This window comes from Hyperolius riggenbachi, chromosome 4, assembly GCF_040937935.1.
Source record: "Hyperolius riggenbachi isolate aHypRig1 chromosome 4, aHypRig1.pri, whole genome shotgun sequence".
Lineage (NCBI taxonomy): Eukaryota > Metazoa > Chordata > Amphibia > Anura > Hyperoliidae > Hyperolius > Hyperolius riggenbachi.
The window spans coordinates 35,880,515-35,904,851 of NC_090649.1; the positions used below are offsets into that span (position 1 = coordinate 35,880,515).

The following is a 24,337-nucleotide window of genomic DNA, read 5'->3' on the forward strand; positions in this document are numbered from 1 at the left end:
TTTGAGGCATAGGTAGGGGAGGGTTAGTGTGAGAGTACAGGTTAGTAGACTATCAGTATAATTACCAATATTCTACTATCAGTATTATTACTATTGGTGCCCATTTTTCCTAATGTACACCGATTGGCAGAGTTTAGTGCATACATGGAATGAAGGCACCTAGAAAAAAAGGGTGCAGGGGATTGCCGCTAGAAAAATTTTGGTAAAATTACCGATATTCTGCTACTGGATTTTGATAGTAAAATATCTGTAATATTTACTGATATTTTACTATGGTTAAATGTAACCCTCTCCCACAAAACCCTCCGCTGGTGGTGCCTAACCCTAAGCCCCCTTGGTGGTGCCTAAACCTATGACCCCCCTACCCCCTGGTGGTACTTAAAGGGGCACAATAGCGACATTTTTTAAAATGTAAAATATGTGCAAGCATTTACAAATTAAAAAATATGTTTTTTTCCAGAGTAAAATGAGCCATAAATTACTTTTCTCCTATGTTGCTGTCACTTACAGTAGGTAGTAGAAATCTGACAGAAGCAACAGGTTTTGGACTAGTCCATCTCTTCATGGGGGATTCTCAGGGATTTATTTATTTTCAAAAGCACTTAGTGAATGGCAGTTGCTGAGAATCCCCTATGAAGAGATGGACTAGTCCAAAACCTGTTGCTTCTGTCTGATTTCTACTACCTACTGTAAGTGACAGCAGCATAGGAGAAAAGTCATTTAGGGCTCATTTTACTCTGGAAAAAAACATTTATTATTATTATTATTTGTATATGTTTGCACACATTTAAAATTTTACAATTTTTCGCCAAAGTGCCCCTTTAAAGAGAACCTGAACTGAAAAGAAAAATCAAAATAACTATACACACCACAGAACTGGAAGGGATCACTGTAAGAATAAAATGGTGAGCTTCTGAGAGGAACTGACAGTGAGGTTAGTATTTAATATTCATTTGCAGCTACGTCATGTGTTTATTTTAAATAATTGTGCTCGCTGCAGGTTCTCTTTAAACCTAGACCGATCAGCCCCCCCCCCCCCCTGGTGGTGCATAACCCTATAACCCTAAGACCCCCCTCCCGATAAGGCCTAAACCTAACCCCCCGGTTACATCTGGTTTTAAGACCACTGGTGGTGCCTGACCCTAAACCCCCTTCTGGTGCCTATACCTAGCCCATCCCCCCCCCCCCCCCACCACCACCACAACCACCCAGTGAATTTTGGCACCTAAATGCACCAAAATTTACCTTCAAAGCTGCATATCACGGCTAAAGAAGGTAAAATTTGGCGCTAGCAGCAATCGCCGTATGCCCAAATGTCCCTATCATGCCACTTAATGTGGCTTTTATCATAGGCGCCTATGACAGCGCTGTTTTTTTCCTTAAGGGCTCCTGCGCCCTTTTTTCCTGCTTTGGAGTTTTGTACCTCCCTGTCTGAGCTCTGACAAGGAGTGTGCAGAGAGTGATGGATGTGCACCCTCCCAGTTCTTGAGTCATCAGAATGTCTATTAATTGGATACCGGAAGGATGGGGGCTGACAGTGAGCTGTGGGGCAGGAAGCTGCTCGCTTGCACTCCGTCAGGTAATGAGGGGAACTGCAAAGGCAATGGGCTGGTTCTAGCTAAGTAAAGAAAAGACAGGAGATCCCCATTGGAGTGGAAAGTAAAGGACTGATTTGCTTTTGGGGTACCTATCCACCTAAGAAGTCATGCCCCATTATAACTGTATGCCTAGTGTTTGATTACTACAGAAGGGGTTGAAGCCATCTTTGTTGAAGCACCTCCGGCAATCATTGTAATTATGGTGGTGAAAGCAACGATAGAGTGGCATTATTCCATTTAGATCTCGCCATGCTGGCAACACATTAGACTGCAGCTCTCCATCCACTAAACTGACATCATTTTTATATGGAAACCTATAAACAAAAGCCTTGTCCTGAAGAAGGCCAAAGTGTTTCGTGAGACGGTTGAGTATGCTGTATGGTCCATTTGGTTTGATGCACCTGTCCACACACGGGGAGAGTAGGGTATAAAATACCACACAACTTGCTTTTGGGGGCCGGTTCAGAAAATCCTCCATTGGGGAAACCTTCTGTCCTTGTGCCCCCTGCACAGGGGAGACATTCTGTACTTTTGTCTTCTGCACAGGGGAAATATTCTGTCCTTTTGTCTTCTGCACGGGGGAAATATTCTGTCCTTTTGTCTTCTGCACGGGGGAAACAGTCTGTCCTTTTGTCTTCTTCACGGGGGAAACATTCTGCTTTTGAGCCCCCTGTACTTGTGTCCCCGGCACGGGGGAAACCTGCTGTTCTTCTTCCGGGAACAAGAGACGGTACTCAGCATGGTCTCGTAGATCTGTTCCGCTCTTGTCAGTGAATGCGGTCAGTATTATGCGATCCCCAATGTATATTTCATTGTTATCTACAGCATTCTTCAGATAGTAATAGTTTTCATTATTAATTGCAGTAAAAAAACTATCTGGTATACTGATTACAACATTTTTGTCTTTTTTGTCACGTGGACATTCATTCTCTGTCAGTTTCACAACGTAGGCATGCTGGGGGATGGAGCTGAAAAGTTAGAAAGTATGCTGTTAATGCCAGTAGGAACTAGCAGCAGATTCAATAAACATTCAGTGCTTTATGTAGTTCAGTGTAGTTCAGACATCACAAGGGACTCAGCGAACCTGCATTAGGTGTTCTTTTTTCAAATGTACTGCTGGGTAAAATATTTCCATTCTTACCTGGGCCATATTGAAAGGTGGTTGGAGCAGGGCAGTTTCTAGGCCATAGAGCTCCATAGAGAGTATATAGATTGTGCCCCCCCCCCCCCCCCAATAGACGAGGGCACACTATTGCAAAGTGGTAGCCAGAGAAGCCCCCAGTTATTAGGTAGCCCCAAATATAGCTAGCCGGAGATGGCACTCAGCTCAGTATTAGTTAGCCAGAGGAACCCCTGCACCCTGTATAGGTGGCAAGAGAGGCCCCTGGTATTATAAGTAGGGATGCTCGCTAGATTCCACGGAATTCTAAATTCCGTGATTCCGGCCGGAATTGGGTCAATTCCGATTCTGGAGATCGGAACCGAATTGCTATAGCACTAAAACAGAATTCCGCGGAAAAATGCGGAATTCCGCCAGAATGCAAATTTTAAGTTAGCCAATCACAAGGAAGAAGCTTCTAAGTGTATTTCTGACTGCAAAACGGAATTTCGGCACAAATAAGAGTCTTAATGAGAACCAACCAATCCTACCTTAGCAACCAGCTCCCTAGCTACCTGTCTCAGCAGCTATCCCACCCATTTTGTATATAATAGAGAGACGTGCAGCCAGGAAGCTTGTGGGTTTCAGTCTAGTGTGGAGAGAGGAGAGACAGACGCAGACCCATAGTTGTTTTACATAAAACAAGTATTTTTCAAGACTGTGTATTAATCAAAAGTCTTTTTAAAGACTCTGTGACTGTTAGAGAGAGAGAGTTAGAGTGTCAGCTATAGTAGAGAGATTGTAGTGTAGTGTGTTAGTAGTTGCTTGCTGCTGTGCAGAGCCAGCCAGGCCGCAGGCTTAGTGTTTGACAGAGTAAGAGTGAGTTAGCTGTGTGATTTAGTGATTTGTTTGATTAGTGATTGATTAGTTGAGTGAGTGTAGTGATTTATTTTTTGTTTTTATTAATTTATTTTTTGTTTTCTTTATTTTGTGTTTTGGATTTATTTTCTTTATTTCACCCCCTTATTTTGTGATCTGTTCTTCTCATACGTACGTACTACGTACCCCTTCCCCAATAAAGTTTGTGGCCCCAAAAAATGGAGTGAAGCCGAAGGAAGCAGAAAATTCCGGCCACTCCTGCAGGGACATGGAGTCTTGGACGTTCACGTCAAGTACGTGATCAGGGTGAGGGTGGCAGCAGGAAGCGTTTTCCCCCTGGTCAGAAATGTCTTCCCTGTGTACGCAGCAGGCTCAGCAGCATGCAGGAAAATTCTGTCAGAGCAGGAGGCGAAGACAATTGTGGATTATTTACATCAGGATTCACAACCCTCTACCCAGGAGGAACTTGAAGCTAGTTGCAGCAGCGCCAGCAGTGGCCGCCAGGTTCCTCATGACCAGAACCCAACCACAGCTGCTTCTTCTGTTGATGATGACGAGCTTGTTTCCTCCCAGTACTCCGCTGAGTCCATTCCAGAAGTACAGCACACCATCGCTGAGACTGGGAGAGATGTGCAGAATGTTTGGCATGAGGCATTAGAGGAGACCATGGGACCAAGCTCCCAAGAAGTGGTGGGTTCTGTGGTGACAGAAATGGCATTGACCACTGTGTTTTCTTTATCCAGTGGCACCAGTCAACATCACCAACACCACCAGTCAACTACAGAGGTGTTTGGTGGCCAGGTGGAGGGTCCAGAAGACTTATTGCACTGGATGATATTTTTGATGATGATGATGATGATGAGGTGAGTGATAAAACGTATTTGCCACCTGTTCGTTTAGACAGTAGCAGACGTGAGCAGCAGCCTGTACAAACAGAGCAGACGGTTGGCCAGCAGCCTGCTTTCCTGTCTGTCAGTACCCGCCACCAGTCCAATGCCGAACATCAAGGTGCTAGAACAGGTCGCACTACTGCTGGACGTGCACGCACGTCCCCTGCATGGAAGAATTTTATTGATGCCGAAGAGGATGAATCCAGGGCAGTCTGTTGTGTGTGTCGTAAATCGGTGAGCAGAGGCAAATTTTTTTCCTAGTCGTCCGAGTCCTGTCCCTATCCAACCTGACTTCAAAGTCCTCTGCATGCCAGGCTGGTAGAGGACTGCCGACCTTGCCGGCAAGCACTTCCTCATCATCATCCTTGTTGGTTGAATCACCAGTGTTCCAGCATCAGGCCTCTGTGCGAGAAATGCTACAGAGGAAGCGGATGCTCCCTGCAAGTGATCTGTTTGTGGTTAAAAATAATACGCTCCTGGCAAGGCTGTTGGGCCAACAGCTGCTGCCCTACCAGTTTGTGGAGTGTGCCCCCTTCCGCAGACTGATGAAGAGTGTTGCTCCACAATGGTGTATCCCCAGCCGCCATTATTTTACCAGGAATGCTATCCCTGCCCTGCACCAGCACATTGTGGAGTGCGTCGGCCGGTCAATGGATCACGCTGTTGGTGGCAAGGTGCACTTCACCATGGATAGCTGGAGCAGCAGGCATGGGCAGGGAAAGTATCTGACTTTTACCACCCATTGGGTCACCCTCCATGGTGCCGCTGAGGAGGGCGCAATATCTGCGGCATCTCAACTGGTGGTGCCGCCACATGGGTTGAAGGGAAGGCCTGTTCCACTTCCCTCTGCTACCTGTTCTGTCCAAGGCCAGTCTGACTCCACGAAGACTTGACACAGGTGTAGTAGTGTCTGATAACGGTGCCAACATGCTTTCCGCCATTTCGCTGGGTGGCTATACCCACTTACCTTGCTTGGCCCACGTCTTCAACCTTGTAGTACAGAAATTTCTACTAACTTTCCAAGGGTTGAAGGACGCTGTGGCCTCAGCGCGAAAAGGGTCAGCCCACATCCGTCGCTCCGCAACTGCCACCGCGGCCATGAAACTGCTGCAGTGCCGCCATAGCCTGCCGCAGCACAGGCTTATTTCCATTTGTCCAACGCGGTGGAACGCCACACTCCACATGCTGGAGAGATTGTGGGAGCAGCGCACTGCGGTCAGGCTATACCTGTCTGAGGCATCTTCCACCAGAACAGGGCCACTGGACTACATTACTGGGGACCAGTGGCAGCTGATTGGACAGGTGTGCAAAGAGTTGGAGCCATTTGAGCAGGCAAAAAAAGTGGTCAGTGAGGAGCACTGTAGTATATCAAAGGTGCTCCCTCTTGTCTTCACCATGGAAAAAAACTCTTGAAAAAGTCCTCAAACGGGGGGAGGAAGCCCTACTGAACAGTGGCCAGTCAGGTGAAGGAGTGAGTGGGCATGTTCCAGTCCTGGATGAGGAGGCAGAGGTTGTGTAAGCGGAAGAGCCCATTGTCCGGGGGTGGGAAGAAGATAGCGGAGCTGGATCATGATGTCGATGACAGTTCTGACAGCCAGGAAGAGGTGATTCATGGCAGACATCTCTTCCCCATGGCTGCACATATGATCCAGTGCCTAAAGAAAGACTTCTTAAAAGTTTAAAAGCAAGGCTGGACATGTGGGTGGCCACCATCTTAGATCCCGGTGCAAGGGGAAAATGCGCCAGTTCATAACCCCTCCCAAGCAGACGCCATGATGAGCCAGATCCGGGATGCCCTTTATCATTGGGTAGAAGATGCGTTTCCTACACCTGTACCCCGGCCCCAAGCTACCAAGCCTACTAATCACACTCAGCAAAAGTCTGGTGGTCCCACTCCCAGCACCAGTAGCAGCACCAGTAGCCAATGTGTGAATCTGCTGAGTATGCTGAAGGCATTTTACCAGCCAGTGCCAGATACTCCTTCTAGCAGCAGCACCACCAGCGGAGAAAGTGATCACCACCACCGCCAGTGGCTGGCCCGTATGGTGGATGATTACTTGGGGTCAGCCAGTGCTCCAGACAATATGGAGACTAATGATGACCCCATGCAATATTGGACCAAACAACTGGATACCTGGCCTGAACTTGCTCAATATGCACTGGAGGTTCTTGCATGCTTCGCCGCCAGTGTTCTTTCTGAGCGAGTATTTAGCGCTGCAGGTGGAGTGGTCACCGACCACCGGACCCGTCTGTCCACAGACAATGTGGACATGCTAACATTCATTAAAATGAACGAGTCATGGATCAGTGACAACTACAAGGTCCCTCTCACTGATTCCACAGAATGAGTCCAATACTGTAATTGCTGACATTTTTTTTAGGACTGCCGTGGAACCACCTCTAGGTCCCATGGCCTACAACAAGTCCTGCTGCTCCACATAATGTTTAGGACTGCTGTGGAACCACCTCTACGTCCCATGGTCTACAACAAGTCCTGCTGCTCCACATAATGTTTAGGACTGCTGTGGAACCACCTCTAGGTCCCATGGCCTACGACAAATCCCGCTGCTCCACATAATGTTTAGGACTGCTATGGAACCACCTCTAGGTCCCATGGCCTATGACAAGTCCTGCTGCTCCAAACAACACTTGTAAATGACCGCCGTGGAACACCATGGCTTACGCGACAACTCCTGCAGCTCCAAAGCACAGTTATAATGACCACTGTGGAACACCATGGTTTACACGACAACTCCTGCTGCAAAAAAAACAAAAACAAATGAACGGTGGAACAGCCATTAGGTCCCAAGGGCTACCATTTAGCACAAAAGAGGTTTCAGTTCCGCGAAAATGCAATGGCGACGAAATTTACCGCTGGCGGATTCCGCCAATGCCGGCGGAATGGAATTCGGACCTTCCTATCATCCCTAATTATAAGTCAGAATCAGCCCCCAGTATAGGTAGCCAAATGAGCCCCCAGTATTAGGTGACACCCAGTGTAAGAGGCTGGAGTATGAATTGTAATTACTCACCTGATTGCTGGCCCCACGCGGTGTCCCTGGCGGCTACAAGCTCCTCTCTGCTCTTCCAATATTATATGATGCATATTACATATGAAGTAGAGGGAAGAGAAAGAGGAGCTTGGAGCTGCCGGGGACACCATGTGGAGCCACCGATCGTGTGAGTAATTAACAACCGACCGCTACCCTAGCCAGGCAGGTAGGCAGAGGAAGGGGGCCCACGTGGAGGGAGGGATGATGTCGATCTCCCTCCCCACTGCTTCCCGTAGGACAATTATCCAATTAACGTACGACGTATCTGCTCGGCAGGGAAAGGGTTAATCTTAGTTTGCGAGTTAAAGGACAACTATCAATTATGGTTTTTTTTTATTTTTTTTTTTTTAAACTGGGATGGGAATAGCTTGACTGGTTGTTCCCAGGTACTGCTGTATATCTCCCCCTGCCAGAGCCGGGACAAGGTCCTCCAGCACCCAAGGCTGAGACACCAAAGTGCGCCCCTCCATCCCTCCTACCCCAGCCGTCACACACTGATTGCTATTAGACTAAGAGGCACCCCAGGGCCCCCAACTTCTTAATCTCTATTTATCTGGCTTGCAGTTACTGCCATGTATCCCCTTTTCTTATTTCTCTCTGCTTCAAACACTATGGAGGAATGATAGCTGAGTGAGTTGTGTGCCCCCTCCTACACTGCGCCCTGAGGCTGGAGCCTCTCTCGCCTCTGCCTCAGACCGCCCTGCACCCCCTCCTACACTGCGCCCTGAGGCTGGAGCCTCTCTCGCCTCTGCCTCAGACCGCCTTGCGCCCCCTCCTACACTGCGCCCTGAGGCTGGAGCCTCTCTCGCCTCTGCCTCAGACCGCCTCCACCCCCTCCTACACTGCGCCCTGAGGCTGGAGCCTCTCTGCCTTGGCCCGGCCCTGCCCCCTGCTTATCTTTCATTTCATTTTATCAAATTCCTTTCACAATTCACTGACAAAGGGGTTCCTGACCAGGGTGTTGGACCAGTGTGAATATTGAGGGGGGAGGGGGGGACTTAATCACTCTCCCTACATGTGTAAACCCTGTGTGTACTTAATACCTTTTGCAGATGACAGGTTTCACTAGAAACTCAAATTGAGAGGGATATGGAGGCTGACATGTTTGTTTCCTTTTAAATAATACACATTGCCAGGCTGTCTTGCAGCTGCTCTGCCTCTAGTACTTTAAAGGGACACTTAAGTCAAACAAAAAAAATGAGTTTTTTACTCACCTGGGGCTTCCAATAGCCCCCTGCAGCTGTCTGGTGCCCTCGCCGTCTCCCTCCGATCCTCCTGGCCCCGCCGGCAGCCACTTCCTGTTTCGGTGACAGGAGCTGACAGGCTGGGGACGCGAGTGATTCTTCGCGTTCCTGGCCACAATAGCGCCATCTATGCTGCTATAGCATATATCATATACCATATAGCAGCATGGAGGGTGCTAATGTGTCTGGGAACGCGAAGAATCACTCACGTCCCCAGCCTGTCAGCTCCTGTCACCGAAACAGGAAGTGGCTGCTGGTGGGGCCAGGAGGATCAGAGGGAGACGGCGAGGGCAGCGGACAGCTGCAGGGGGCTATTGGAAGCCCTAGGTGAGTAAAACAAATTTTTTTTTTTTGACTTAAGTGTCCCTTTAAGCCGTAGACTCTGAACAAGCATGCAGATTAGGTGTCTGTGACTGTGACAAATCTCACAACAAGATTAGCTGCATGGTTGTTTCAGGTGTGTGATTTAGAACCTATTTTTCTGCAGCATAGGAGTCCCCCAGAATAAATGAAATATGTGTGGGAAGTTCAGTTACACGCAGGCAGCAGTAGTGACGCTAATATATGTGCCCCCTAACTTCAGATCCCCCCCCCCCCCCGAACCAGCTGCTTTACATACCAGTGCCTTGTTCCAGCGATGGCTGCAGCCTCTCCACAGTTCAAGTATTCTCCGCTATGGGGGGATCGGGACTAATGTCATAGATGTCGGTGACGTCATCGACATCATGATGTCGGTCCCAATCCTCCCCACAGCTCAGCGGAAAATAAATATGGCAGCTTCCATAAGTCTCACACCTTGGGTTCCTTTTAAGCTGCAGCTGTTAGTTTTGTCTCTCTGAATGAGCTGTCCAGATAAGATCCCCAGGCTTGAGGTTTGGCTGTCTAAGGAGAATCATGCACTGACTTGTGCAGAGAGAGCAGGAGGAAGTGTACAGTGGGATGCGAACGTTTGGGCAACCTTGTTAATCGTCATGATTTCCCTGTATAAATCGTTGATTGTTACAATAAGCAGGAGGAAGTGTACAGTGGGATGTGAAAGTTTGGGCAACCTTGTTAATCGTCATGATTTTCCTGTACAAATCGTTGATTGTTACAATAAAAAATGTCAGTTAGAGAAGTCAAATTAAGTTTATTGGATTTACAGAAAGTGTGTAATAATTGTTTGAATAAACTTATGAATAAAATGTCATGTTATTGATTCCAAGACCTTTAGAACTAATTATTGGAACTAAAATTGGCTTGGTAAGCTCGGTGACCCCTGACCTACATACAAAGGTGAATCCTGTTATGATAAAGAGGGTCAATTGTAAGTTCCCCTCCTCTTTTAATTTTCTCTGAAGAGTAACAACATGGGGGTCTCAAATCAACTCTCAAATGACCTGAAGACAAAGATTGTTCACCATCATGGTTTAGGGGGAAGGATACAGAAAGCTGTCTCATAGATTTCAGCTGTCTGTTTCCACAGTTAGGAACATATTGAGGAATTGTAAAACCACAGGCTCAGTTCAGGCTGTTAAGGCTCGAAGTGGCAGACCAACAAAAATCTCAGATAGACAGAAGTGATGAATGGTGAGTCAATCCACAGACCAGCACCAAAGACCTACAACATCATTTAGCTGCAGATGGAGTCACTGTGCATCGTTCAATCATTCAGCGCACTTTACACAAGGAGATGCTGTATGCAAGAGTGATGCAGAGGAAGCCTTTTCTCTGCCTACAGCAGAAACAGATCCGCTTGAGGTATGCTAGAGCACATTTGGACAAGCCAGCTTAATTTTGGAATAAGGTGCAATGGACTGATGAAACTAAAATTGAGTTATTTGGGCATAACAAGGGGCGTTACACAGCAATCCAAGAAAAACACTTGCTACCTACAGTAAAATATGGTGGTGGTTCCATCATGCTGTGGGGCTGTGTGGCCAGTGCAGGGACTGGGAATCTTGTCAAAGTTGAGGGACGCATGGATTCCACTCAGTATCAGCAGATTCTGGAGACCAATGTCCAGGAATCAGTGACAAAGCTTGTAAGGGGTCGGGGGAAAATGAGTTGAACTTACCCGGGGCTTCTAACAGTCCCCCGCAGACATCCTGTGCCCGCACAGCAACTCACCGATGCTCCGGCCCCGCCTCCGGTTCACTTCTGGAATATCCGACTTTAAAGTCAGAAAACCACTGCGCCTGCGTTACCATGTCCTCAATCCCGCTGATGTCACCAGGAGTGCACTGCACAGACACAGACCATACTGGGATTGTGCTATACATTCCTGGTGACATCAGTGGGATCAAGGACACGGCAACGCATGCGCAGTGGTTTTCTGACTTTAAAGTCTGAAATTCCAGAAGTGAACCGGAGGCGGGGCCGGAGCATCGCGGAGTGGCTGCGCGGGCACAGGATGTCTGCGGGGGACCATTAAAAGCCCCGGGTAAGTTCAACCCATTTTCCTCCAACCCCGCTACAGTATCCCTTTAAGCTGCGCCGGGGCTGGATCTTTCTCTAAACACTGCTCAAAATCCACTAAGGCATTCATGCAGAGGAACAAGTACAATGTTCTGGAATGGCCATCTCAGTCCCCAGACCTGAATATAATTGAAAATTTGTGGTGTGAGTTAAAGAGAGCTGCCCATGCTCGGAAGCCATCAAACCTGAATGAACTAGAGATGTTTTGTAAAGAGGAATGGTCCAAAATGCCTACAACCAGAATCCAGACTCTCATTGGAACCTACAGGCAGTGTTTAGAGGCTGTAATATCTGCAAAAGGAGGATCTACTAAATATTGATTTCATTTCTTTTTTTGTATGCACCGGCCTAATTCTGTTTAAACAATTATTGCACACTTTCTGTAAATCCAATAAACTTCATTTCACTTCTCAGATATCACTGTGTGTGTGTCTCCTATATGATAGATTTAACCTGCTGAGCGGTCTGGACGAGCTCAGCTCGTCCAACACCGCCAGAGGCTGCCGCTCAGGCCCTGCTGGGCCGATTTTCGTAAAATAAAAAGCAGCACACGCAGCCGGCACTTTGCCAGCCGCGTGTGCTGCCTGATCGCCGCCGCTCTGCGGCGATCCGCCGCGAGCAGCGGCGAAAGAGGGTCCCCCCAGCCGCCTGAGCCCAGCGTAGCCGGAACAAAAAGTTCCGGCCAGCGCTAAGGGCTGGATCGGAGGCGGCTGACGTCAGGACGTCGGCTGACGTCGATGACGTCACTCCGCTCGTCGCTATGGCGACGATCTAAGCAAAACAAGGAAGGCCGCTCATTGCGCCCAGAATAAACAAGGAAGGCCACTCATTGCGGCCTTCCTTGTTTATTCTGGGCGCCGGAGGCGATCGGAAGAACGCCTCCGGAGCGCCCTCTAGTGGGCTTTCATGCAGCCAACTTTCAGTTGGCTGCATGAAATAGTTTTTTTTTTATTTAAAAAAAACCCTCCCGCAGCCACCCTGGCGATTTAATCAGAACGCCGGAGAGGTTAACTGACATTTTTTGTCGTAACAACCAACGATTTATACAGGAAAATCATGACGATTAACAAGGTTGCCCAAACGTTTGCATCCCACTGTATCTGTTATCTTCAGCAAATAAATATTCTCATTTATGTGTGAAATCTGATACCAAGGCAGGATTTCTGACTTTAGGTGGCCATACATCTATCGACTTGGTTGCGGATCCACCACCCGATTTGATAATTATGATCAAATCGGAGGAAAATTGGTGCCACCAAGAGCATGCCTGAAATTGGTTGCATGTGTTGATCAGATATGCTGCAAGGTGCTACCACTGTGGTAGATCAGGTGCATAGCGGTGACAGGAGCAATATCGGGACGAGCAACAAAACTCCTGGCGTTATCCTCTCTAATGTAAAATGTACCCCCGCCCCCACCCCTTCCCCACCCCCCCCCCCCCCCCCTTGCCCGGTGCAACATATTATAACTATCCGTGTCCGCCACTGGCTCCGGGCTCCGTCCGTAATCCACATACATGCTCCCAATGTGGTTGCTGCAGTAACATTGGCACGTGTGTCAAACGTTTATGCCGGTAACCATGTGAGGCAGATTGAGGACGGAGCCTGGAGAATGTGATGATGTGACTTGCAGAGGGACCACCACGCAAGTGTGAATGTTCCCTGCCATATATGGAGCTTCCTTCACCAATACTAGGAAAGAGTGTTTTCTGTTCCCAATGTGATTTGTTTAGGCAAGGATCAGCACAAGGCGCCAGCATGTTGGCACAGACAGTGAGACAAAAAGACATGTTTGACTTTTTCTACCCAGTAAGATGTACTGCTAAACCTCAGAACATTTCACTCTAGAATCTCTCTTAAAGGAGCAGGGGTGTAACTAGAAATCCCCGGGCTGGGGGGGGGGGAGCGGTCGCAGCATGAGGGGAGAGCATTGGACATCGGAGGAGGGGGGGCTCTCCCCTCAGCGCGCTCCCCTCCAGCATCAATTACATTGTGAGCTGCGGTGAACAGCGGGCAGCAACACCTACCACCATCCGGAGGTCTCCGTTTTCTAAGAGCCTCGCACTGCTTCCTGTTTAAACAGGAAGTTTTGTCAGACACTGAGAGCAGAACCTCTCTGTGTGTTGCTGCCTGCTGTTCACCGCTGCTCACAATGTAATTGATGCTGAGGGAAGAGCCCGATGTGAGGGAGGGGAGGGGACCGTCCCCCCTCCCAGCCGTTGTCCAATGCTCTCCCCTCATGCTGCGAACCCTCCGCCTCCCCCCAAAACAGCTCCCCCCCCTCCCGCGGCTGAAAGGCTCACATCCCCTATTGTTACGCCCCCTGTAAAGGAGAACTGTGTACATAGATAGAGGATTCTATATTGCAAGAATCTAATCAATATAATCATTTCATACACACATAAGAGAAGAAATCATAGTTACCGATTAAAGGCATAATATACCAAAGAACTTTGAATATGTTCTGTCTTACTGCACCACCGCTGAAATCACCGGTCACAACCTTGACACAGCCCAGTAGACACAGAGCAATGATAATACGTTCCATCTTCACCTACAATATATGAATTTAGTAGAGTTAGTGAGCTGAGATTCTGTAACTGCTGCTGTAAACTAGATACATTCTTCATATCTACACTAGTGATATTTAAAGAGGAATTCCAGTGATAGTAATGTACTAAAAAAGTGCTTCATTCTTACAATAATCATGTATAAATGATTTAGTCAGTGTTTGCCCATTGTAATATCTTTCCTCTCCCTGATTTACATTCTGACATTTATCACATGGTGACATTTTTACTGCTGGCAGGTGATGTAGCTGCTGCTTGCTTTGTTGGCAGTTGGAAACAGCTGTAAACAGCTATTTCCCACAATGCAATGAGGTTCACAGACAGGAAACTGCCAGGCCCATGGTCTTCAGAGTTTCTTGTGGGAGGGGTTTCACAACAATATCAGCCATATGGAGCCCCCTGATGATCCGTTTGAGAAAAGGAATATATTTTTCATGGGAAAGGGGGTATCAGCTACTGATTGGGATGAAGTTCAGTTCTTGATCACGGTTTCTCTTTAACCTCCCTGGCGTTCTATTAAAATTGCCAGGGAGGCTGCGGGAGGGTTTTTTTTTAATAAAAAAAAAACTATTTCATGCAGCCAACTGAAAGTTGGCTGCATGAAAGCCCACTAGAGGGCGCAATGAGCGGCCTTCCGTGTTTCGCCTTACCTCGTCGCCATGACGTCAGCCGCCTCCGATCCAGCCCTTAGCGCTGGCCGGAACTTTTTGTTCCGGCTACGCTGGGCTCAGGCGGCTGGGGGGACCCTCTTTCGCCGCTGCATGCGGCGGATCGCCGCGCTGCAGCGGCGATCAGGCAGCACACGCGGCTGGCAAAGTGCCGGCTGCGTGTGCTGCTTTTTATTTGAGCCAAATCGGCCCAGCAGGCTCCGGCGGTACTGGACGAGCTGAGCTCGTCCAGACCGCCCAGCAGGTTAAAGAAAACCTGCAGTTAATAAAAAAAAAAACCTCTAGGGGATACTTACCTTGGGAGGGGGAAGCCTCTGGATCCTATAGAGGCTTTCCCCGTCTGCCTCTGTCCCACAGTGGCAGCGCTAAAAGCCCCTGAACAGCAGGCATTTAAATGTTTACTTTCTCTGACTCCAGCGCAAGCGTAGTAGCTGCTCTCTGCTCGGGCTCAGGCAGAAATAGTTGAGCCCGATTGAGTCCGCTCTACTGCGCAGACACAAATCGATTGGGCAGTAGAGTGGATCTGATCGGGCTCAGCTATTTCTGCCTGAGCCAATCGGGAAGCTGCTACTGCGCCTGCGCTGGAGACGGGGAAGAGAAATATTGCAGGTGTTACTGTGCCTGCATCTGTGGTTTCTGGGAGCCAGCGCCACCACTGTGGAGGATGGGTAAATAAAATAATTAGTAGAAAAAAAGTACCATCCAAAAAAAGCTTATTTTCTGGTGAAAAAAATCCCAATATATAGATAATTTCAGTGTGATAAGTAATGATAAAGTTATAAGTGAATAAATGGGAGGAGCATGATGTGACAATTGCTCTTGTTTTAAGGGAAAAACGGTGGTTGGGAAGTGGTTAAAATAAGCAATGCTACTATAAATAAAACCCACCTATCTTATTTGCCCAACATATTATGCAGCGCTGTGACAACATTTAAATGATGTTCCTAGTACAATGTATGCCGTCAATATATTATGTGGAAATTAATTATGTGGTGTATTTTTTCTGTGTTTTTTTTTTTGTGTGTGTATCTTATCAATTGTAAGCCCTTATGTACTAAAATAACAGTAATATACCCTCATGACATATATATTAAAAATAGCCAAGTCCCTAAGGCAACTACTAATAGTTAATTAATTAATAGATTTTTTTTTTCCAATTTGTTTGCTTGGTAACTGGAGTGGAGTGGTAGGGGTTTGGATATGATTTAATTCATTAATTTTATTAATAAGAAAATCTGTGGTGTGCAATTCAACTTTTTGCCAGTTGATGGCTTTACCAGGAAGTGTTTTGATGTTGTTTTTTATTTGTTTTGTTTTTTTCACTTTGATTCACATTCATTCTTATGAATGGACATGGCTCGTGATCGAATCATGTCCATTCATTACAGGCACTGTGATTGGTTCCAGGAAGCTTAGCTTCCCTTCTCCAATTGCCAAAATGGAAAATCACAGGGGGGTGCAGGGCTGCGGCCCGAGCATGCGCACACACCACCGCTTAAACACTGGATGAGAATACTCATCCAGTTTGACTTTAAGAGCACCTATCTGGACAAGAATACTTTTCCAGATAGTCTTAAGTGGTTAATATGTATGTCAAGAAGGTATATTACTGTTTTTTGTTTTTTTTAAACAAGGTGCTTGTAATTAGTGATGAATGCAAAACTGAAAAAATACACCTTTATTTCCAAATAAAATATTGGTGCCATACATTGTAATAGGGAAATATTTGAAGCATTGCAATAACTGGGACAAATGGGCAAATAATATAGGTACTATACCACAAGAGGTCAGCGCTCACAGCTTAAACAAACACAGCACCCTTTTAACAGGCAATTAACGGGCAATGTATAACCAGTTCGCCTCCTCTACATATAAAGTACACAGCACAAGAGGTAGCGCTCACAGTTATTTCACCATCAAAAAGATCCACGCATAGGCAATATAATCACAAGACAATCAGTGTTTGGGATCAGTCAATAAATATCATGACCTAAAAGACTAAAATAACTGAAGTCTATATATAAAATTATATATAAAATTGCATCTCCATTGTGGAAAACTTCTTGCTGCCAGGGTAAATGCGAAGACCTGCCTCTTTTCAGACAAATATGGACCTCCTTCAACACACTTCGTGTGTCACTCACCGGACTATAAGACCAAACAAGTGGTCTCTATTAACCTTGGGACAGTTCCCGGGTCGTCCCCCACCTCTCAGGCAAAATGACACGTCTGTTCTTCCTCCACAATATCCTGTATGACAGCTTGTTCTTGCCAATAACCTCAATGGAAAATTCTCCACATAGTGTAATACTGCTTAAAAAAGTTTAAAAAAAGGTGAAATAACTGTGAGCGCTACCTCTTGTGCTGTGTAAATAAAATAGGTAGGTTTTAATTACAGTAGCATGTATTATTTTAAAACTATAATAGCCGAAAATTGAGAAATAATGATTTTTTTCCCCTTTTTTTATTACTATTCCCCTTAAAATGCATTTACCATATAATAATTCTTAGCGAAAGATACCACTCAAAGAAAGCCTAATTGGTGGCAAAAAAAACAAGATATAGATCATTTTGTTGTGATTAGTAGTAGTAAAGTTATTGGCGAATGAAAAGGAGGCGCACTGACAGGTGAAAATTGCTTTAGTACACAAAGAGGAAAACCCCCTTAATGGTGAAGTGGTTAATCTTTATTTATAGCACCTTAGTGATATATTCATCATTTGTTTCTAGACAAGCTAGACTTTCTTTGGATAATTTTTCCTAGGAATTATTTTATTTCATATGTAATTTAAAGGGACTCCGAGCAGTGCAGAAACTATGGAAAGATGCATATCATTTTAAAGCTCTCTTTCTCCTCTTTCCAATGATATATAAACCACCACCCTGTGCCTTTTAATTTTCGCTATTTTCGCGATCGAAAAGAGGAGAAAGAGAGCTTTAAAATGATATCCATCTTTTCATAGTTACATTGTATTACACAGGGCGACTTTTTCTGCTGAATGGAGCTGCTGACTTTGAGAAAAAGTCGCCCTGTATAATAGAATATAACTATGGAAAGATGGATATCATTTTAAAGCTCTCTTTCTCCTCTTTCTGGCGACACCTAAATCGTCACCCTACGCCTTTTAGTTTTCTCTATTTTTGCGATCGAAGTCGCGGCCGCGGCAATTTCGATCACAAAAATAACGAAAACTAAAAGGCGTAGGGCGGTGGTTTATATATCATTGGAAAGAGGAGAAAGAGAGCTTTAAAATGATAAGCATCTTTCCATAGTTTCTGCACTGCTCGGAGTCCCTTTAAAGGTAAAACAGAGAAAAAATAGAGTTTCTCAGTTTTCACCTATTATTATTTTTAAATAAAATTGCTACCATAGATATGTATCCCATTTATTATAAAACTCAAATGAACAATGTATGGTGAAGATAACTTCGAAATAACGGTATATTTTTCTAAATGATGTCGTTTTTTTCCCTCGTAGCACTACAATGATAGTAAAACATGTCTAAAGGGTAGTAAAAAGTTTTTAGAAAGCATTATTAGTTGCTTCATTATGCAGGGGTTCTGATTTATATGTTATAGAAGGTGGCAAAACAGTATTTCTATAGTTATAGCCCCTCTTTTTGTTAAAGCTAGCTATGGTCATCCAGGGATCCCCAGGTTTTATTTATAGCTTACCCGGGGTTTAGTGGAGCTTTCCCTGGTGTCTAATGGTGCCCGTCTATGTTTTGGAGGTTAATCTAGTGGTCCCCACATTTCCTTTAAAATCACACTGAAGCAAAACTTATGAGGGACACATCACTTTTTCAAATTACAGATACGGAAGGGTCTCAATCTTCCAACTGTAATATTAAATACTTAACGCAGGAAGAAGTGAAGGCAAGACTAAATAAATTAAAAATAGACAAGGCACCTGGCCCGGATGGCATGCATCCTCGGGTCCTAAGGGAATTAAGTTCAGTTATAGATAAACCCCTTTATCTTATCTTTTGTGACTCTCATTCAACTGGCAGAGTCCCAGTGGATTGGTGTACAGCCCACGTTTTCCCATTATTTAAGAAGGGCAAAAAATCAGATCCGGTAAATTATAGACCTGTAAGCTTAACATCAGTTGTGTGAAAACTATTTGAGGGGTTACTAAGAGATATTATACATGACTTCATAGTAGAAAATAATCTTATTTCTCAGCATCAGCATGGGTTTACTAAAGACAGGTCCTGTTTGACTAACATGCTCAGCTTTTATGAGGTAGTGAATGCTAATGTGGATATTGGGAATGATGTGATATACTTGGACTTTGCAAAGGTCTTCGACACTGTTCCCCACAAAAGTCTGGTGCAAAAGATGAGGATGCAAGGACTGGGGAAGAGTCTGTGTGCATGGATAGGGAACTGGCTAATGGACAGAAAACAAAGAGTATTGGTCAATGGATCATATTCAAAATGGGCGACTTTTAGCTGTGGGGTCCCACAAGGGTCAGTACTGGGTCCAGCGCTCTTCAATTTATTTATTAATGACCTAGTAGATGCAGTAGAAAGTAATGTTGCTATTTTTGCAGATGATACAAAATTGTGCAGAATCATCAACTCTCAGGAAGATAGTGTCATATTGCAACAAGATCTGGATAGGATGGCTATATGGGCACATACATGGCAGATGAAATTCAATGTTGAAAGATGTAAAGTCATGCATTTTGGTCGTACCAATGGTCTAGCACCATACAAAATAAATAGATTACAGTTGGGGACATCAAGCTTGGAGAAGGACTTAGGAGTACTCATCGACAACAAATTACATAATCGTATTCAATGCCAAGCCGCTGCAGCTTAAGCTACTACAATTTTGGAATGCATTAAAAGGGAAATAAAAACTCGACATGCTAGCATAATATTGCCCCTGTTTAATTCTCTAGTAAGACCACATCAGGAATATGGAATTCAGTTCTGGGCACCACATTACAGGAAAGATATTGCAGTTTTAGAGCAGGTGCAGAGACGAGCAACATAATTGATGTGGAATGCATTGCCACAGGAAGTAGTTATGACAAATTCTATACCTGCGTTTAAATGCTTTCCTTGTGTTGAAAAACATCCATGGCTACAATTACTAGGTACTGCCTGGTGACGTTGATCCAGGGATTTTATCTGATTGCCATCTGGAGTCGGGAAGGAATTTTTCCCTTTTGGGGCTAAATGAACCATGCCTTGTAAGGGTTTTTCGCCTTCCTCTGGAACAGGGATATGTGAGGGAGCAGGCTGGTGTTGGTACTGCTACTTTGTTCTCTTGGTTGAACTCAATGGATGTATGTCTTTTTTCAGCCCAAATAACTATGTAACTATGTAATTGATATGAGGGATGGAAGGTCTCACTTACCAAGAAAGGTTAGATAAACTGGGTTTATTTAGTCTAGAGAAAAGACGCCTTAGAGGGGATCTAAGTAACATGTTTAAATACATCAGAGGGCAATATAAAAGCTTGGCGGATGAGCTTTTTGTCCCTAGGCTTTTACAAAGCATAGCAAATAGTGATGTAGGCAAACAGCTCGCCTGCATAGGAGAACAGCTCACCTGTGAACAGTTATGGCCCTGTACTACTTCCGAGTCGCTGTCTCTCAGTAGTACACATGCCCTGGACCAGACATGTTCAGTAGTGTGCATGCCCTGGCCCGGCGGTGCACATCCTTGATTGGATGCCTGTGGTAGGGCACGCTTTGCACATGTGCGTGATGTCACAAAGCGTGGCGGACCACAGGCACGCAATCAAGCACCGTACTACTGAACATGTGTGGCCCAGGGCATGCGTACTACTGAGAGACAGAGACCCGGAAATAGTACAGGGCCTTTACTGTTCGCAAGCGAGCTGTTCGCCTACATCACTAATTGCAAATGGACGATCACAAATTATTTGCAAACTTTTCAGGAAACGCTCGCAGCGCGGCCCCCTAGGCTCAATGTGTCAGACTCTAATCAGCGAATCAATCCAAAACACCTGCAAAGGATTCCTATTTCATATAGTAGTTTCACCTTTTACCTTGAATTACTGAAATAAATTGACTTTTGCACAATATTCTAATCTATGCATATAAGACAGTACATGAATAACTTGTCTTCTGTTCCACTGTCACATACAGTAGGTAGTAATTTATCTGACAGGTTTTGGACTAGTCCATCTCCCCTATAAGGGATTGTCAGGGTTTTCCTTACTATCAAAAATACTTACTGAATTGCAGTGCCTCAGTGCAACTGCCATAACAGTGCGCAAGCAAGCAGGGAGGCTGGTTGGAAATAAATGTCAGAATGCCATATTTGTCTACCACTATGAACTCTTGCAGCACACCAGTGGCGTAGCTCAAGATTATGGCGTCCCGTAAGAAAACTTTTCACTCTTGAGCAATGTCACTTGCCTCAACCCTGTAGATATGAGTTAAAGCTAATGGGAAGCTGATAAATAAGAAAAAATGAACAGATAGTTATCTAAGGAGAAGGAAGGCTCTCGGTCTGGGTTAAGCGCTGCCCCCCCCCCTCCTCGTTTGAAACCCCCGCCGTGGGAGGCTCCCGAAGATGGGCTGCTCTGAAGACAGCCAGCTCTGTACTGTGCCTGTGCTAGCTGCTCTCTTGCATACTCACACATTCGCAGTATGGAGCCTACCGTCTTGGGGGAGCCAGCACTGGAACACGGGACTGTTAGAAGAGCGAGAAGGCTCCATAGAACCCAGAGCCTTCCCTCTCCTTAGGTAAATATCTGTTTTTTTGGGTTTTTTTTTAGCTTCCCATTTACTTTAATTGGGCAGTTTACATTCTCATGCAATCTAAACAGCATATAGTCCATTAAAACTGATACAAAGTGGGTGGAGGAACACAAAAAAGATTACAAACAGTGAACACCTCAAGTACCTCCTGGCCCCCCTTAGCTTCAGTGCTCCATAGCAGCTGCTGTGGCTCTTGCTCCACCCCTGCAGGACACATTTGCTAGTATAGCTACTTCATGACAAAGTACGTATATACACATCCATTGTATTTGTGGCCAATGCACCACCAGTTTGTTACTAAATGTGGCACATGTGGTGACGTTTTAACCATGACGATTTGTAGAATACATTTTGGTGTGTCTTACAGCTTGGACCCCCGTCACATAAAAAATAGGTAGAGACAAACTCAATCAAAACATAAAAATTAATTTTCAAAATTATGATCAAACTTGGGAAAGTTGTAAGAACACTACAAGAGACATATGCGGTAACATTTTAACTGTGATAAGTGGTAGAATACAATTTAGAGAGCTTTTGGTTGAGGCCCATGTCTTGTGCATTCTTTTTAGTCACAAACTGAATCAAAAGCAATTAAATTTTTGCATATTCTGTACCAAAATAAAAGTCTTGTAAAATGATAACAAAGTTACAGAATATAAAAGAAAAAAAAAAATATATTGTTACCTTAGGAACATGGCTTTTTAAATATGTATGCCATGAGGGTATATAACTATTATTTTTGCAAATAAGGTCTTGTAATCATTGATAGTGTATAACGAGAAAGACAAAAATAAAAGAACCGAAAATGACACCTTTCTTTCCAAATACAATAAGGTCACCATACAAAATCTAACCAGGATAAATAAGCAAATACAATTTTGTGGGTTTAGCTTATAGTTAGTACTGTTTATTGTAAAGCTATACTGAATGTAAATGGAGAAATAGTGTTTTATTCTATTTTTTCCCTTATTTTCCCTTTAAAATGCATAGAAAATGAGGTAATTACTAAGCAAAATTATCACATGCTAAAAGCCTAATTTGTCCTGAAAAAAACAATATATAGATCATTTAGGTGTGATAAGTAGTAATAACGTTATTGGTGAATGAATGGGAGCAGCGCTGATATGTGAAAGTTTCTCTTGTCCTGAAGTGGATAGTGAGCTGAGGCTGTTGTGTGTTGGAGTGCAGATGTTAAATTACTCACCTCAGTTCCGGCTGTTCCCTTTTAGGCAGCAGGATAGTCTCTTCTGTCAAGCAGGGTGCAAGGAGAGCTTCTGTCAAGCAGGATGCAAGGAGAGCTTCTGTCAAGCAGGATGCAAGGAGAGCTTCTGTCAAGCAGAATGCAAGTAGAGCTTCTGTCAGCCTGATCTCTGTCTGTTCCTTTTAAATGCTTCACCCTGCAGCCAAAGGAAGGAAGGGGGAGGCGTGTGTGTGTGGGTGTGGGTATGGAGGGGGGAGCCACATTGTAGTAGAGATAAAAATACATAATGATATTGTAAGACTGGTGTTGGTCACACTCGACCCTTGGTGGGCGCTTTGAGGACCCACTTCTTCTCCCTCTTCCCACCCGCATGCACAGTAGCGCAGGGAGCAGGTGTAATATTTGTAAAAGGATTGACTCTCAATCACCAGCATATGATTAATAAATTGTATTGAATATCATTTGAGAAATGCAAGGATATATCTACATAAAAAGAGCGTATACACCAATATAACACAATAGTGCACAGCAAGTGGGAGCAGACTGAAACTCCTATGGGCAGCAACCAGGAAGCAGCTTAATACTGTACCCTCTGATTAGAGATGGCCAGAACCTCCGATTTTAGGTTCGTGAACTTCCGCAAAAGGTTCGGTTTGCGCGAACTTCCGCGAACCGCAATAGACTTCAATGGGGAGACGAACTTTGTAATCTAGAAACATTTATGCTGGCCACAAAAGTGATGGAAAAGATGTTTCAAGGGGTCTAACACCTGGAGGCGGGCATGGCGGAGTGGGATACATGCCAAAAGTCCTGGGAAAAAATCTGGAAAGCAGTGTTTTAAGGGCAGACATCACATTGAATGCTAAATTGGAGGCCTAAAGTGCTTTCAAGCATCTTGCATGTGTATACATCAATCAGGGAGTGTAATTAGAGTACTGCTTCACACTGACACACCAAACGCACTGTGTAACGCACCGTAAATAGCTGTTTGTGTTGTGACGGCCGTGCTGGACTGGTGCGCAACATGGCCAGAGTGCAGGCCGTGGCAGTTTTCCAGCCCATATGGTCGCCGGGCTGTGGTAGCTCAATGATAGAACAACAGTGACTGTCCAGCTGATCAAATTTGGTCTGTCCACAATGAAGCAACAACCTTATTATCTTCTTGTATGTAGGTAGGCATAGGTAGATGTCCCAGTATAGGTAGATAGGCATAGGTAGGAGTCCCAGTATAGGTAGGTAGGCATAGGTAGGAGTCCCAGTATAGGTAGGTAGGCATAGGTAGGTGCTCCAATAGTTAGCCAGGCATAGGTAGGAGTCCCAGTATAGGTAGGTAGGCATAGGTAGGTGCCCCATTAGTTAGCTAGGCATAGGTAGGAGCCCCAGTATAGGTAGGTAGGCATAGGTAGGTGCCCTAGTATAGGTAGGTAGGTAGGCATAGGTAGGTGTCCCCGTATAGGTAAGTAGGTGCCCCAGTAGTTAGGTAGGCATAGGTAGGTGTCCCAGTATAAATAGTTAGGCAGGGCCTGGCTGGCACAGTAATAACAATTACCAAGGTCCAGCTGCAACAGATAGGGCTGTATAATGCAGTGTCAGTGGGCAACACAAAAAAAAAACACATCAGGAGAGCATTAGCTCTCAAAAGAGCTGTTGTGGGGTGCTATTTTAGCAATAACAATCAGCCAGGAGCAAGCTAACAAGCCTACAAGAGCCTAACTAATCTTTCCCTATGAGAGTCTGCCAGCAGCTGTCCCTTCTCTAATTAATGCAGGCATATGAGTGAGTGTAAAAGCCAGCGCTGCCAGCCTTATATAAGGGGGGGGGGGGTGTCTCCAGGAGAGAGTGTAGCCTAATTGGCTACAATGTGCCTGCTGACTGTGATGTAGAGAGAGGGTCAAAGTTGACCCTAATGGCGCACTATGGGGGCGAACCGAACT

At 45.3% G+C, this 24,337-nt stretch overlaps 1 long non-coding RNA gene across 1 annotated transcript; it reads right to left on the bottom strand.

The window, feature by feature from the left end:
- Nucleotides 1–1,305: 1,305 nt before the first annotated feature.
- Nucleotides 1,306–22,468, bottom strand: LOC137570334 (uncharacterized). The gene is made up of 3 exons (XR_011031002.1): nt 22,407–22,468; nt 13,644–13,773; nt 1,306–2,566 (listed from the first exon to the last, which is right to left on the bottom strand). It is a non-coding gene; the product is annotated as an uncharacterized lncRNA (long non-coding RNA).
- Nucleotides 22,469–24,337: the final 1,869 nt, after the last annotated feature.